The sequence below is a fragment of the Globicephala melas genome, unplaced genomic scaffold, assembly GCF_963455315.2.
Source record: "Globicephala melas unplaced genomic scaffold, mGloMel1.2 SCAFFOLD_182, whole genome shotgun sequence".
NCBI classification, from domain to species: domain Eukaryota; kingdom Metazoa; phylum Chordata; class Mammalia; order Artiodactyla; family Delphinidae; genus Globicephala; species Globicephala melas.
The window spans coordinates 81526-94239 of record NW_027207354.1 but is presented as its reverse complement, the minus strand read 5'-3'; the positions used below and the strand labels follow the sequence as shown (position 1 = coordinate 94239).

Genomic DNA, 12714 nt, shown 5'->3' with positions numbered 1-12714 from the left:
CGGGCGAGTAAAGGAGAAGGCGGGCGGAGCGGGAGGCAAAAAGCCTACAGCACCCGGTATTCCCAGGCGGTCTCCCATCCAAGTACTAACCAGGCCCGACCCTGCTTAGCTTCCGAGATCAGACGAGATCGGGCGCGTTCAGGGTGGTATGGCCGTAGACGGGGGCGGGGGGCCGCGGGCGGCCTCTTGAGGCCCAGTTTCGCTGGCGCTGGCGCCTTAACGCCAGCCTGGCGGCCGGCCCGCCCCGGCAGGGCCCCCTCGCCCGCCCAGGCAGGGGCAACGGAGGTCTCGGGTATCGGGCGGCGGCGGAGGGTTTGGCGACCACCTCCCAGCCCAGGGCGGCCGTGACCCAGCAAACCCTTCGGCGCTTGGCGCCCCGCCCAAGATCCCGCACGTCGCTCACAGGGACGTGGCCCCGGAGGCTTCAGGGCCCGGGGCCCGCGGTCCCTTGGGCATCGGCCCTGCCCGCCCACGCGGCCCTAGGCGCAGCCCGGCCGCAGCCCGGGCCGGCCCTCCTGCCCGACAGCAGCTGGCCCGAAGCCACCGGGAGCCACCATTGAGTCGCCACGGCCCCTCAGCCCCGGCAAGGCCACCCTTGCCCCCACACCCCCCGCCGAGCTCAGGACCCCGCCCCTGGTGGCCGGCAGGCCCGGGGAAGCGGCCCCTGCCCTCGATCCCGCTCCCGCACCCGGCCGCGGTGACACGCCAGAGGGGCGGGGTGGGGGTGGGGCTTTTGTCGGAGGGAGCTGTGGAGGGACACACCGGCACACAGGTGGCGGCGCCGGGGCTGGGCGCCGGTGGGGGCGGCCAGGTGCAGGTCGAGGGGCTCGCGGGCCGAAAGGACGGCAACTGGGCCCATGGCGGAGTCTGGGTCTGGAGGGCTCTGAGCCTCCATCCGCTCTGGTGCCTCGGGTCTACCGGCCCGACGCCTGGTAGCGCGACACCCCACCGGCCCACAGACGTAGCCTCCCCAGCTGTGCTCACAGCGAGTCCAACCGCAGCCTGCATCCCTCCACGGGACACTTGGATTACTCCCGCGATCCCCACGAGGTGCGGCACCCGGCGGCCGAATGGGCTGAGATCCTGCCCTTGCGGCGCCCTGTGGCCACCTCCGCCTCCCTCACGGTACTGGCCGAGGCCTCGGACCAGCGGGCCCCGGCTCCCAGCTCAGCGCTGCTCCTCCGCCCCTCTCACCTCCTGCCCGACGTCCAGGCTACCGAGCACCCTCCACCCCCGCCCACCTTCATGCCACTCAGCCGGAACCCGGGAGGCAATGCCAACTACCAGGTGTATGACAGTCTGGTGCTGAAGCGGCAACCGCAGGAGGGCCAAGCGCGGGCCAACTCGCTGCTACCTTCCACCTCGGCCTCCAGGCCCTCTCTGCACGGGAGCCAGACTGGGAAAGTGAACTTACCAGCAGCAAGTGGGGGCAGGGGCAGGGGGCGGCAGGGCATGGAGAGAGGAATAAAGAGCGCCAGAGTCCAGGAAACATTGGTGGTCTGTGGCTTGGAAGCGCCACTCCTTCTGCCAGCCTGGGTCCCTGCGCTTGGCTTCCTGCAATAAGAAGCCAGTGTCCCCTTCTTGGCCTGAGGGTCCCTTTGGTTTAGTGGCCACAGTTCTGCCAGCAGGCCCCTCCTGGTCCTATACCATGCACTAAGTACATCTGCAGCTGCAGACTCCAAACCCCTGGTCTCTGGGCACCTCCTCTGTGTCTCAGCTGTCCCTGTCCACAGAGAGCCTCATACAAGAAGTTGCTTCCAAACTGGGAGGTTCCACATCTGGGCAGGTCCAGCTCCAGGCCCAGTGAAGGGCATGAAGAAGGCTGAGGCTCTGGACTCCAGCCAGGCCTTCAGCAGGCCTCTGAGGCCAAGGTCTTCCTAGTCTCAAGAGGGGCCAAGAGACGCAATGTGTCATTTGAACAAGTGAGTCAGCGGGCGGTGAGCGAATGAATGACCGCTCGAGGGGATGTATGCCGGCCACCGGGCCCTGTTTGACTGTCCAGGCTCAGCTTACCTGACCCTGGTTACCAGGGAATGCCACTCTGGGCCCTCCTTTTCATCCCCCTCCCTCACTGTGACCTCACCACCTGCCCCATTATGACCCAGTCTGGCTCCCAGTTAAAACTGGAGGGCAGAGGGCCCAGGCAGTCCTGGGACCAACGGCCATGGGTGAGCGAAACTACTACCGAGCCGAGCCGTTCACTGGCCCCATCCCCAGGAAATGCCAGGAGCAAGGATACTCAATTCTTCTGATCCCGGTCAGCTTCATCTTGCTCAACGTGGGGATCAACATGGTGACTATGGTCAGGGCAGGATCTGTGCAGCGCGGTTGGGGGAGCCCTGGGGTCTTGAAGGGGCTGAGGTGGGAGGGCTGCTGGGGTGTGACCGGGACAAGGGTTGGATTTCAGGGCTCACCCTGCTCCCGGCCTCCCCCCTCCCCTTCTTGCCTCAACTCTGGAGGCATCTGAAGAGATTCTTGCGGGCACTTTTCAATCGTATTTTCCACAAAGATGAGTGGGCGCCGGCGTGGGTTCAGGGGATGTGGGCCTGTCCCCTTTCTTCTATCCCTGCCTTGATTCTCAGCCCCTCAGGAACCCAGGCCCTGACCCATCTCGCCTTTCCCCACAGACAAGCAAGCCAGCTGTGTAGGCACCCATCGCATGTGCATGCGCTGCTCCGTGGATCCCAAGAACCTGTGCTCAAGAGTTTCTTCCCACTTCTGCCATCGCCCAAGCTTCCTGCTCGGGCAGGTAAACCCACCTTGACTACTGCCTGCAGCGGGGCTCGGCGGGGGCGGAGCCGGCGGCCCCCCCGCCGCGGGCGAGTAAAGGAGAAGGCGGGCGGAGCGGGAGGCAAAAAGCCTACAGCACCCGGTATTCCCAGGCGGTCTCCCATCCAAGTACTAACCAGGCCCGACCCTGCTTAGCTTCCGAGATCAGACGAGATCGGGCGCGTTCAGGGTGGTATGGCCGTAGACGGGGGCGGGGGGCCGCGGGCGGCCTCTTGAGGCCCAGTTTCGCTGGCGCTGGCGCCTTAACGCCAGCCTGGCGGCCGGCCCGCCCCGGCAGGGCCCCCTCGCCCGCCCAGGCAGGGGCAACGGAGGTCTCGGGTATCGGGCGGCGGCGGAGGGTTTGGCGACCACCTCCCAGCCCAGGGCGGCCGTGACCCAGCAAACCCTTCGGCGCTTGGCGCCCCGCCCAAGATCCCGCACGTCGCTCACAGGGACGTGGCCCCGGAGGCTTCAGGGCCCGGGGCCCGCGGTCCCTTGGGCATCGGCCCTGCCCGCCCACGCGGCCCTAGGCGCAGCCCGGCCGCAGCCCGGGCCGGCCCTCCTGCCCGACAGCAGCTGGCCCGAAGCCACTGGGAGCCACCATTGAGTCGCCACGGCCCCTCAGCCCCGGCAAGGCCACCCTTGCCCCCACACCCCCCGCCGAGCTCAGGACCCCGCCCCTGGTGGCCGGCAGGCCCGGGGAAGCGGCCCCTGCCCTCGATCCCGCTCCCGCACCCGGCCGCGGTGACACGCCAGAGGGGCGGGGTGGGGGGGGGGCTTTTGTCGGAGGGAGCTGTGGAGGGACACACCGGCACACAGGTGGCGGCGCCGGGGCTGGGCGCCGGTGGGGGCGGCCAGGTGCAGGTCGAGGGGCTCGCGGGCCGAAAGGACGGCAACTGGGCCCATGGCGGAGTCTGGGGTCTGGAGGGCTCTGAGCCTCCATCCGCTCTGGTGCCTCGGGTCTACCGGCCCGACGCCTGGTAGCGCGACACCCCACCGGCCCACAGACGTAGCCTCCCCAGCTGTGCTCACAGCGAGTCCAACCGCAGCCTGCATCCCTCCACGGGACACTTGGATTACTCCCGCGATCCCCACGAGGTGCGGCACCCGGCGGCCGAATGGGCTGAGATCCTGCCCTTGCGGCGCCCTGTGGCCACCTCCGCCTCCCTCACGGTACTGGCCGAGGCCTCGGACCAGCGGGCCCCGGCTCCCAGCTCAGCGCTGCTCCTCCGCCCCTCTCACCTCCTGCCCGACGTCCAGGCTACCGAGCACCCTCCACCCCCGCCCACCTTCATGCCACTCAGCCGGAACCCGGGAGGCAATGCCAACTACCAGGTGTATGACAGTCTGGTGCTGAAGCGGCAACCGCAGGAGGGCCAAGCGCGGGCCAACTCGCTGCTACCTTCCACCTCGGCCTCCAGGCCCTCTCTGCACGGGAGCCAGACTGGGAAAATGAACTTACCAGCAGCAAGTGGGGGCAGGGGCAGGGGGCGGCAGGGCATGGAGAGAGGAATAAAGAGCGCCAGAGTCCAGGAAACATTGGTGGTCTGTGGCTTGGAAGCGCCACTCCTTCTGCCAGCCTGGGTCCCTGCGCTTGGCTTCCTGCAATAAGAAGCCAGTGTCCCCTTCTTGGCCTGAGGGTCCCTTTGGTTTAGTGGCCACAGTTCTGCCAGCAGGCCCCTCCTGGTCCTATACCATGCACTAAGTACATCTGCAGCTGCAGACTCCAAACCCCTGGTCTCTGGGCACCTCCTCTGTGTCTCAGCTGTCCCTGTCCACAGAGAGCCTCATACAAGAAGTTGCTTCCAAACTGGGAGGTTCCACATCTGGGCAGGTCCAGCTCCAGGCCCAGTGAAGGGCATGAAGAAGGCTGAGGCTCTGGACTCCAGCCAGGCCTTCAGCAGGCCTCTGAGGCCAAGGTCTTCCTAGTCTCAAGAGGGGCCAAGAGACGCAATGTGTCATTTGAACAAGTGAGTCAGCGGGCGGTGAGCGAATGAATGACCGCTCGAGGGGATGTATGCCGGCCACCGGGCCCTGTTTGACTGTCCAGGCTCAGCTTACCTGACCCTGGTTACCAGGGAATGCCACTCTGGGCCCTCCTTTTCATCCCCCTCCCTCACTGTGACCTCACCACCTGCCCCATTATGACCCAGTCTGGCTCCCAGTTAAAACTGGAGGGCAGAGGGCCCAGGCAGTCCTGGGACCAACGGCCATGGGTGAGCGAAACTACTACCGAGCCGAGCCGTTCACTGGCCCCATCCCCAGGAAATGCCAGGAGCAAGGATACTCAATTCTTCTGATCCCGGTCAGCTTCATCTTGCTCAACGTGGGGATCAACATGGTGACTATGGTCAGGGCAGGATCTGTGCAGCGCGGTTGGGGGAGCCCTGGGGTCTTGAAGGGGCTGAGGTGGGAGGGCTGCTGGGGTGTGACCGGGACAAGGGTTGGATTTCAGGGCTCACCCTGCTCCCGGCCTCCCCCCTCCCCTTCTTCCCTCAACTCTGGAGGCATCTGAAGAGATTCTTGCGGGCACTTTTCAATCGTATTTTCCACAAAGGTGAGTGGGCGCCGGCGTGGGTTCAGGGGATGTGGGCCTGTCCCCTTTCTTCTATCCCTGCCTTGATTCTCAGCCCCTCAGGAACCCAGGCCCTGACCCATCTCGCCTTTCCCCACAGACAAGCAAGCCAGCTGTGTAGGCACCCATCGCATGTGCATGCGCTGCTCCGTGGATCCCAAGAACCTGTGCTCAAGAGTTTCTTCCCACTTCTGCCATCGCCCAAGCTTCCTGCTCGGGCAGGTAAACCCACCTTGACTACTGCCTGCAGCGGGGCTCGGCGGGGGCGGAGCCGGCGGCCCCCCCGCCGCGGGCGAGTAAAGGAGAAGGCGGGCGGAGCGGGAGGCAAAAAGCCTACAGCACCCGGTATTCCCAGGCGGTCTCCCATCCAAGTACTAACCAGGCCCGACCCTGCTTAGCTTCCGAGATCAGACGAGATCGGGCGCGTTCAGGGTGGTATGGCCGTAGACGGGGGCGGGGGGCCGCGGGCGGCCTCTTGAGGCCCAGTTTCGCTGGCGCTGGCGCCTTAACGCCAGCCTGGCGGCCGGCCCGCCCCGGCAGGGCCCCCTCGCCCGCCCAGGCAGGGGCAACGGAGGTCTCGGGTATCGGGCGGCGGCGGAGGGTTTGGCGACCACCTCCCAGCCCAGGGCGGCCGTGACCCAGCAAACCCTTCGGCGCTTGGCGCCCCGCCCAAGATCCCGCACGTCGCTCACAGGGACGTGGCCCCGGAGGCTTCAGGGCCCGGGGCCTGCGGTCCCTTGGGCATCGGCCCTGCCCGCCCACGCGGCCCTAGGCGCAGCCCGGCCGCAGCCCGGGCCGGCCCTCCTGCCCGACAGCAGCTGGCCCGAAGCCACCGGGAGCCACCATTGAGTCGCCACGGCCCCTCAGCCCCGGCAAGGCCACCCTTGCCCCCACACCCCCCGCCGAGCTCAGGACCCCGCCCCTGGTGGCCGGCAGGCCCGGGGAAGCGGCCCCTGCCCTCGATCCCGCTCCCGCACCCGGCCGCGCTGACACGCCAGAGGGGCGGGGTGGGGGTGGGGCTTTTGTCGGAGGGAGCTGTGGAGGGACACACCGGCACACAGGTGGCGGCGCCGGGGCTGGGCGCCGGTGGGGGCGGCCAGGTGCAGGTCGAGGGGCTCGCGGGCCGAAAGGACGGCAACTGGGCCCATGGCGGAGTCTGGGTCTGGAGGGCTCTGAGCCTCCATCCGCTCTGGTGCCTCGGGTCTACCGGCCCGACGCCTGGTAGCGCGACACCCCACCGGCCCACAGACGTAGCCTCCCCAGCTGTGCTCACAGCGAGTCCAACCGCAGCCTGCATCCCTCCACGGGACACTTGGATTACTCCCGCGATCCCCACGAGGTGCGGCACCCGGCGGCCGAATGGGCTGAGATCCTGCCCTTGCGGCGCCCTGTGGCCACCTCCGCCTCCCTCACGGTACTGGCCGAGGCCTCGGACCAGCGGGCCCCGGCTCCCAGCTCAGCGCTGCTCCTCCGCCCCTCTCACCTCCTGCCCGACGTCCAGGCTACCGAGCACCCTCCACCCCCGCCCACCTTCATGCCACTCAGCCGGAACCCGGGAGGCAATGCCAACTACCAGGTGTATGACAGTCTGGTGCTGAAGCGGCAACCGCAGGAGGGCCAAGCGCGGGCCAACTCGCTGCTACCTTCCACCTCGGCCTCCAGGCCCTCTCTGCACGGGAGCCAGACTGGGAAAATGAACTTACCAGCAGCAAGTGGGGGCAGGGGCAGGGGGCGGCAGGGCATGGAGAGAGGAATAAAGAGCGCCAGAGTCCAGGAAACATTGGTGGTCTGTGGCTTGGAAGCGCCACTCCTTCTGCCAGCCTGGGTCCCTGCGCTTGGCTTCCTGCAATAAGAAGCCAGTGTCCCCTTCTTGGCCTGAGGGTCCCTTTGGTTTAGTGGCCACAGTTCTGCCAGCAGGCCCCTCCTGGTCCTATACCATGCACTAAGTACATCTGCAGCTGCAGACTCCAAACCCCTGGTCTCTGGGCACCTCCTCTGTGTCTCAGCTGTCCCTGTCCACAGAGAGCCTCATACAAGAAGTTGCTTCCAAACTGGGAGGTTCCACATCTGGGCAGGTCCAGCTCCAGGCCCAGTGAAGGGCATGAAGAAGGCTGAGGCTCTGGACTCCAGCCAGGCCTTCAGCAGGCCTCTGAGGCCAAGGTCTTCCTAGTCTCAAGAGGGGCCAAGAGACGCAATGTGTCATTTGAACAAGTGAGTCAGCGGGCGGTGAGCGAATGAATGACCGCTCGAGGGGATGTATGCCGGCCACCGGGCCCTGTTTGACTGTCCAGGCTCAGCTTACCTGACCCTGGTTACCAGGGAATGCCACTCTGGGCCCTCCTTTTCATCCCCCTCCCTCACTGTGACCTCACCACCTGCCCCATTATGACCCAGTCTGGCTCCCAGTTAAAACTGGAGGGCAGAGGGCCCAGGCAGTCCTGGGACCAACGGCCATGGGTGAGCGAAACTACTACCGAGCCGAGCCATTCACTGGCCCCATCCCCAGGAAATGCCAGGAGCAAGGATACTCAATTCTTCTGATCCCGGTCAGCTTCATCTTGCTCAACGTGGGGATCAACATGGTGACTATGGTCAGGGCAGGATCTGTGCAGCGCGGTTGGGGGAGCCCTGGGGTCTTGAAGGGGCTGAGGTGGGAGGGCTGCTGGGGTGTGACCGGGACAAGGGTTGGATTTCAGGGCTCACCCTGCTCCCGGCCTCCCCCCTCCCCTTCTTCCCTCAACTCTGGAGGCATCTGAAGAGATTCTTGCGGGCACTTTTCAATCGTATTTTCCACAAAGGTGAGTGGGCGCCGGCGTGGGTTCAGGGGATGTGGGCCTGTCCCCTTTCTTCTATCCCTGCCTTGATTCTCAGCCCCTCAGGAACCCAGGCCCTGACCCATCTCACCTTTCCCCACAGACAAGCAAGCCAGCTGTGTAGGCACCCATCGCATGTGCATGCGCTGCTCCGTGGATCCCAAGAACCTGTGCTCAAGAGTTTCTTCCCACTTCTGCCATCGCCCAAGCTTCCTGCTCGGGCAGGTAAACCCACCTTGACTACTGCCTGCAGCGGGGCTCGGCGGGGGCGGAGCCGGCGGCCCCCCCGCCGCGGGCGAGTAAAGGAGAAGGCGGGCGGAGCGGGAGGCAAAAAGCCTACAGCACCCGGTATTCCCAGGCGGTCTCCCATCCAAGTACTAACCAGGCCCGACCCTGCTTAGCTTCCGAGATCAGACGAGATCGGGCGCGTTCAGGGTGGTATGGCAGTAGACGGGGGTGGGGGGCCGCGGGCGGCCTCTTGAGGCCCAGTTTCGCTGGCGCTGGCGCCTTAACGCCAGCCTGGTGGCCGGCCCGCCCCGGCAGGGCCCCCTCGCCCGCCCAGGCAGGGGCAACGGAGGTCTCGGGTATCGGGCGGCGGCGGAGGGTTTGGCGACCACCTCCCAGCCCAGGGCGGCCGTGACCCAGCAAACCCTTCGGCGCTTGGCGCCCCGCCCAAGATCCCGCACGTCGCTCACAGGGACGTGGCCCCGGAGGCTTCAGGGCCCGGGGCCCGCGGTCCCTTGGGCATCGGCCCTGCCCGCCCACGCGGCCCTAGGCGCAGCCCGGCCGCAGCCCGGGCCGGCCCTCCTGCCCGACAGCAGCTGGCCCGAAGCCACTGGGAGCCACCATTGAGTCGCCACGGCCCCTCAGCCCCGGCAAGGCCACCCTTGCCCCCACACCCCCCGCCGAGCTCAGGACCCCGCCCCTGGTGGCCGGCAGGCCCGGGGAAGCGGCCCCTGCCCTCGATCCCGCTCCCGCACCCGGCCGCGGTGACACGCCAGAGCGGCGGGGTGGGGGGGGCTTTTGTCGGAGGGAGCTGTGGAGGGACACACCGGCACACAGGTGGCGGCGCCGGGGCTGGGCGCCGGTGGGGGCGGCCAGGTGCAGGTCGAGGGGCTCGCGGGCCGAAAGGACGGCAACTGGGCCCGCGGCGGAGTCTGGGTCCGGGCCAGCCACCCCGGGAGCGTCTGGGGTGCGCCTGCCTTCCAGGGCCGCCTTCTGGCCGCCTGGCCGGCCGGGCCGGCGGGGAGCGACCCCGCCGGCGCGCGCCGTGGTGGGAGGGGCCTGAGGAGGTGGGGCCTGCAGCGGGGCCCGGCGGGGGCGGAGCCGGCGGCCCCCGCCGCGGGCGAGTAAAGGAGAAGGCGGGCGGAGCGGGAGGCAAAAAGCCTACAGCACCCGGTATTCCCAGGCGGTCTCCCATCCAAGTACTAACCAGGCCCGACCCTGCTTAGCTTCCGAGATCAGACGAGATCGGGCGCGTTCAGGGTGGTATGGCCGTAGACGGGGGCGGGGGGCCGCGGGCGGCCTCTTGAGGCCCAGTTTCGCTGGCGCTGGCGCCTTAACGCCAGCCTGGCGGCCGGCCCGCCCCGGCAGGGCCCCCTCGCCCGCCCAGGCAGGGGCAACGGAGGTCTCGGGTATCGGGCGGCGGCGGAGGGTTTGGCGACCACCTCCCAGCCCAGGGCGGCCGTGACCCAGCAAACCCTTCGGCGCTTGGCGCCCCGCCCAAGATCCCGCACGTCGCTCACAGGGACGTGGCCCCGGAGGCTTCAGGGCCCGGGGCCCGCGGTCCCTTGGGCATCGGCCCTGCCCGCCCACGCGGCCCTAGGCGCAGCCCGGCCGCAGCCCGGGCCGGCCCTCCTGCCCGACAGCAGCTGGCCCGAAGCCACCGGGAGCCACCATTGAGTCGCCACGGCCCCTCAGCCCCGGCAAGGCCACCCTTGCCCCCACACCCCCCGCCGAGCTCAGGACCCCGCCCCTGGTGGCCGGCAGGCCCGGGGAAGCGGCCCCTGCCCTCGATCCCGCTCCCGCACCCGGCCGCGGTGACACGCCAGAGGGGCGGGGTGGGGGGGGGCTTTTGTCGGAGGGAGCTGTGGAGGGACACACCGGCACACAGGTGGCGGCGCCGGGGCTGGGCGCCGGTGGGGGCGGCCAGGTGCAGGTCGAGGGGCTCGCGGGCCGAAAGGACGGCAACTGGGCCCGCGGCGGAGTCTGGGTCCGGGCCAGCCACCCCGGGAGCGTCTGGGGTGCGCCTGCCTTCCAGGGCCGCCTTCTGGCCGCCTGGCCGGCCGGGCCGGCGGGGAGCGACCCCGCCGGCGCGCGCCGTGGTGGGAGGGGCCTGAGGAGGTGGGGCCTGCAGCGGGGCCCGGCGGGGGCGGAGCCGGCGGCCCCCGCCGCGGGCGAGTAAAGGAGAAGGCGGGCGGAGCGGGAGGCAAAAAGCCTACAGCACCCGGTATTCCCAGGCGGTCTCCCATCCAAGTACTAACCAGGCCCGACCCTGCTTAGCTTCCGAGATCAGACGAGATCGGGCGCGTTCAGGGTGGTATGGACGTAGACGGGGGCGGGGGGCCGCGGGCGGCCTCTTGAGGCCCAGTTTCGCTGGCGCTGGCGCCTTAACGCCAGCCTGGCGGCCGGCCCGCCCCGGCAGGGCCCCCTCGCCCGCCCAGGCAGGGGCAACGGAGGTCTCGGGTATCGGGCGGCGGCGGAGGGTTTGGCGACCACCTCCCAGCCCAGGGCGGCCGTGACCCAGCAAACCCTTCGGCGCTTGGCGCCCCGCCCAAGATCCCGCACGTCGCTCACAGGGACGTGGCCCCGGAGGCTTCAGGGCCCGGGGCCCGCGGTCCCTTGGGCATCGGCCCTGCCCGCCCACGCGGCCCTAGGCGCAGCCCGGCCGCAGCCCGGGCCGGCCCTCCTGCCCGACAGCAGCTGGCCCGAAGCCACCGGGAGCCACCATTGAGTCGCCACGGCCCCTCAGCCCCGGCAAGGCCACCCTTGCCCCCACACCCCCCGCCGAGCTCAGGACCCCGCCCCTGGTGGCCGGCAGGCCCGGGGAAGCGGCCCCTGCCCTCGATCCCGCTCCCGCACCCGGCCGCGCTGACATGCCAGAGGGGCGGGGTGGGGGTGGGGCTTTTGTCGTAGGGAGCTGTGGAGGGACACACCGGCACACAGGTGGCGGCGCCGGGGCTGGGCGCCGGTGGGGGCGGCCAGGTGCAGGTCGAGGGGCTCGCGGGCCGAAAGGACGGCAACTGGGCCCATGGCGGAGTCTGGGTCTGGAGGGCTCTGAGCCTCCATCCGCTCTGGTGCCTCGGGTCTACCGGCCCGACGCCTGGTAGCGCGACACCCCACCGGCCCACAGACGTAGCCTCCCCAGCTGTGCTCACAGCGAGTCCAACCGCAGCCTGCATCCCTCCACGGGACACTTGGATTACTCCCGCGATCCCCACGAGGTGCGGCACCCGGCGGCCGAATGGGCTGAGATCCTGCCCTTGCGGCGCCCTGTGGCCACCTCCGCCTCCCTCACGGTACTGGCCGAGGCCTCGGACCAGCGGGCCCCGGCTCCCAGCTCAGCGCTGCTCCTCCGCCCCTCTCACCTCCTGCCCGACGTCCAGGCTACCGAGCACCCTCCACCCCCGCCCACCTTCATGCCACTCAGCCGGAACCCGGGAGGCAATGCCAACTACCAGGTGTATGACAGTCTGGTGCTGAAGCGGCAACCGCAGGAGGGCCAAGCGCGGGCCAACTCGCTGCTACCTTCCACCTCGGCCTCCAGGCCCTCTCTGCACGGGAGCCAGACTGGGAAAATGAACTTACCAGCAGCAAGTGGGGGCAGGGGCAGGGGGCGGCAGGGCATGGAGAGAGGAATAAAGAGCGCCAGAGTCCAGGAAACATTGGTGGTCTGTGGCTTGGAAGCGCCACTCCTTCTGCCAGCCTGGGTCCCTGCGCTTGGCTTCCTGCAATAAGAAGCCAGTGTCCCCTTCTTGGCCTGAGGGTCCCTTTGGTTTAGTGGCCACAGTTCTGCCAGCAGGCCCCTCCTGGTCCTATACCATGCACTAAGTACATCTGCAGCTGCAGACTCCAAACCCCTGGTCTCTGGGCACCTCCTCTGTGTCTCAGCTGTCCCTGTCCACAGAGAGCCTCATACAAGAAGTTGCTTCCAAACTGGGAGGTTCCACATCTGGGCAGGTCCAGCTCCAGGCCCAGTGAAGGGCATGAAGAAGGCTGAGGCTCTGGACTCCAGCCAGGCCTTCAGCAGGCCTCTGAGGCCAAGGTCTTCCTAGTCTCAAGAGGGGCCAAGAGACGCAATGTGTCATTTGAACAAGTGAGTCAGCGGGCGGTGAGCGAATGAATGACCGCTCGAGGGGATGTATGCCGGCCACCGGGCCCTGTTTGACTGTCCAGGCTCAGCTTACCTGACCCTGGTTACCAGGGAATGCCACTCTGGGCCCTCCTTTTCATCCCCCTCCCTCACTGTGACCTCACCACCTGCCCCATTATGACCCAGTCTGGCTCCCAGTTAAAACTGGAGGGCAGAGGGCCCAGGCAGTCCTGGGACCAACGGCC

General features: G+C 68.2%; 6 non-coding genes across 6 annotated transcripts; all 6 read right to left on the bottom strand.

Moving 5' to 3' along the window:
* Positions 1-41: 41 nt before the first annotated feature.
* On the bottom strand, positions 42-160 carry LOC132595567 (5S ribosomal RNA). The gene has a single exon (XR_009561708.1). It is a non-coding gene; the product is annotated as a 5S ribosomal RNA (ribosomal RNA).
* A 2697-nt stretch (positions 161-2857) lies between these two features.
* On the bottom strand, positions 2858-2976 carry LOC132595566 (5S ribosomal RNA). Its single transcript, XR_009561707.1, has one exon. It is a non-coding gene; the product is annotated as a 5S ribosomal RNA (ribosomal RNA).
* Positions 2977-5674: 2698 nt separating this feature from the next.
* LOC132595565 (5S ribosomal RNA) lies at positions 5675-5793 on the bottom strand. Its single transcript, XR_009561706.1, has one exon. It is a non-coding gene; the product is annotated as a 5S ribosomal RNA (ribosomal RNA).
* A 2697-nt stretch (positions 5794-8490) lies between these two features.
* On the bottom strand, positions 8491-8609 carry LOC132595544 (5S ribosomal RNA). Its single transcript, XR_009561685.1, has one exon. It is a non-coding gene; the product is annotated as a 5S ribosomal RNA (ribosomal RNA).
* A 931-nt stretch (positions 8610-9540) lies between these two features.
* On the bottom strand, positions 9541-9659 carry LOC132595564 (5S ribosomal RNA). The gene has a single exon (XR_009561705.1). It is a non-coding gene; the product is annotated as a 5S ribosomal RNA (ribosomal RNA).
* A 932-nt stretch (positions 9660-10591) lies between these two features.
* On the bottom strand, positions 10592-10710 carry LOC132595553 (5S ribosomal RNA). The gene has a single exon (XR_009561694.1). It is a non-coding gene; the product is annotated as a 5S ribosomal RNA (ribosomal RNA).
* Between the last annotated feature and the right edge of the window lie 2004 nt (positions 10711-12714).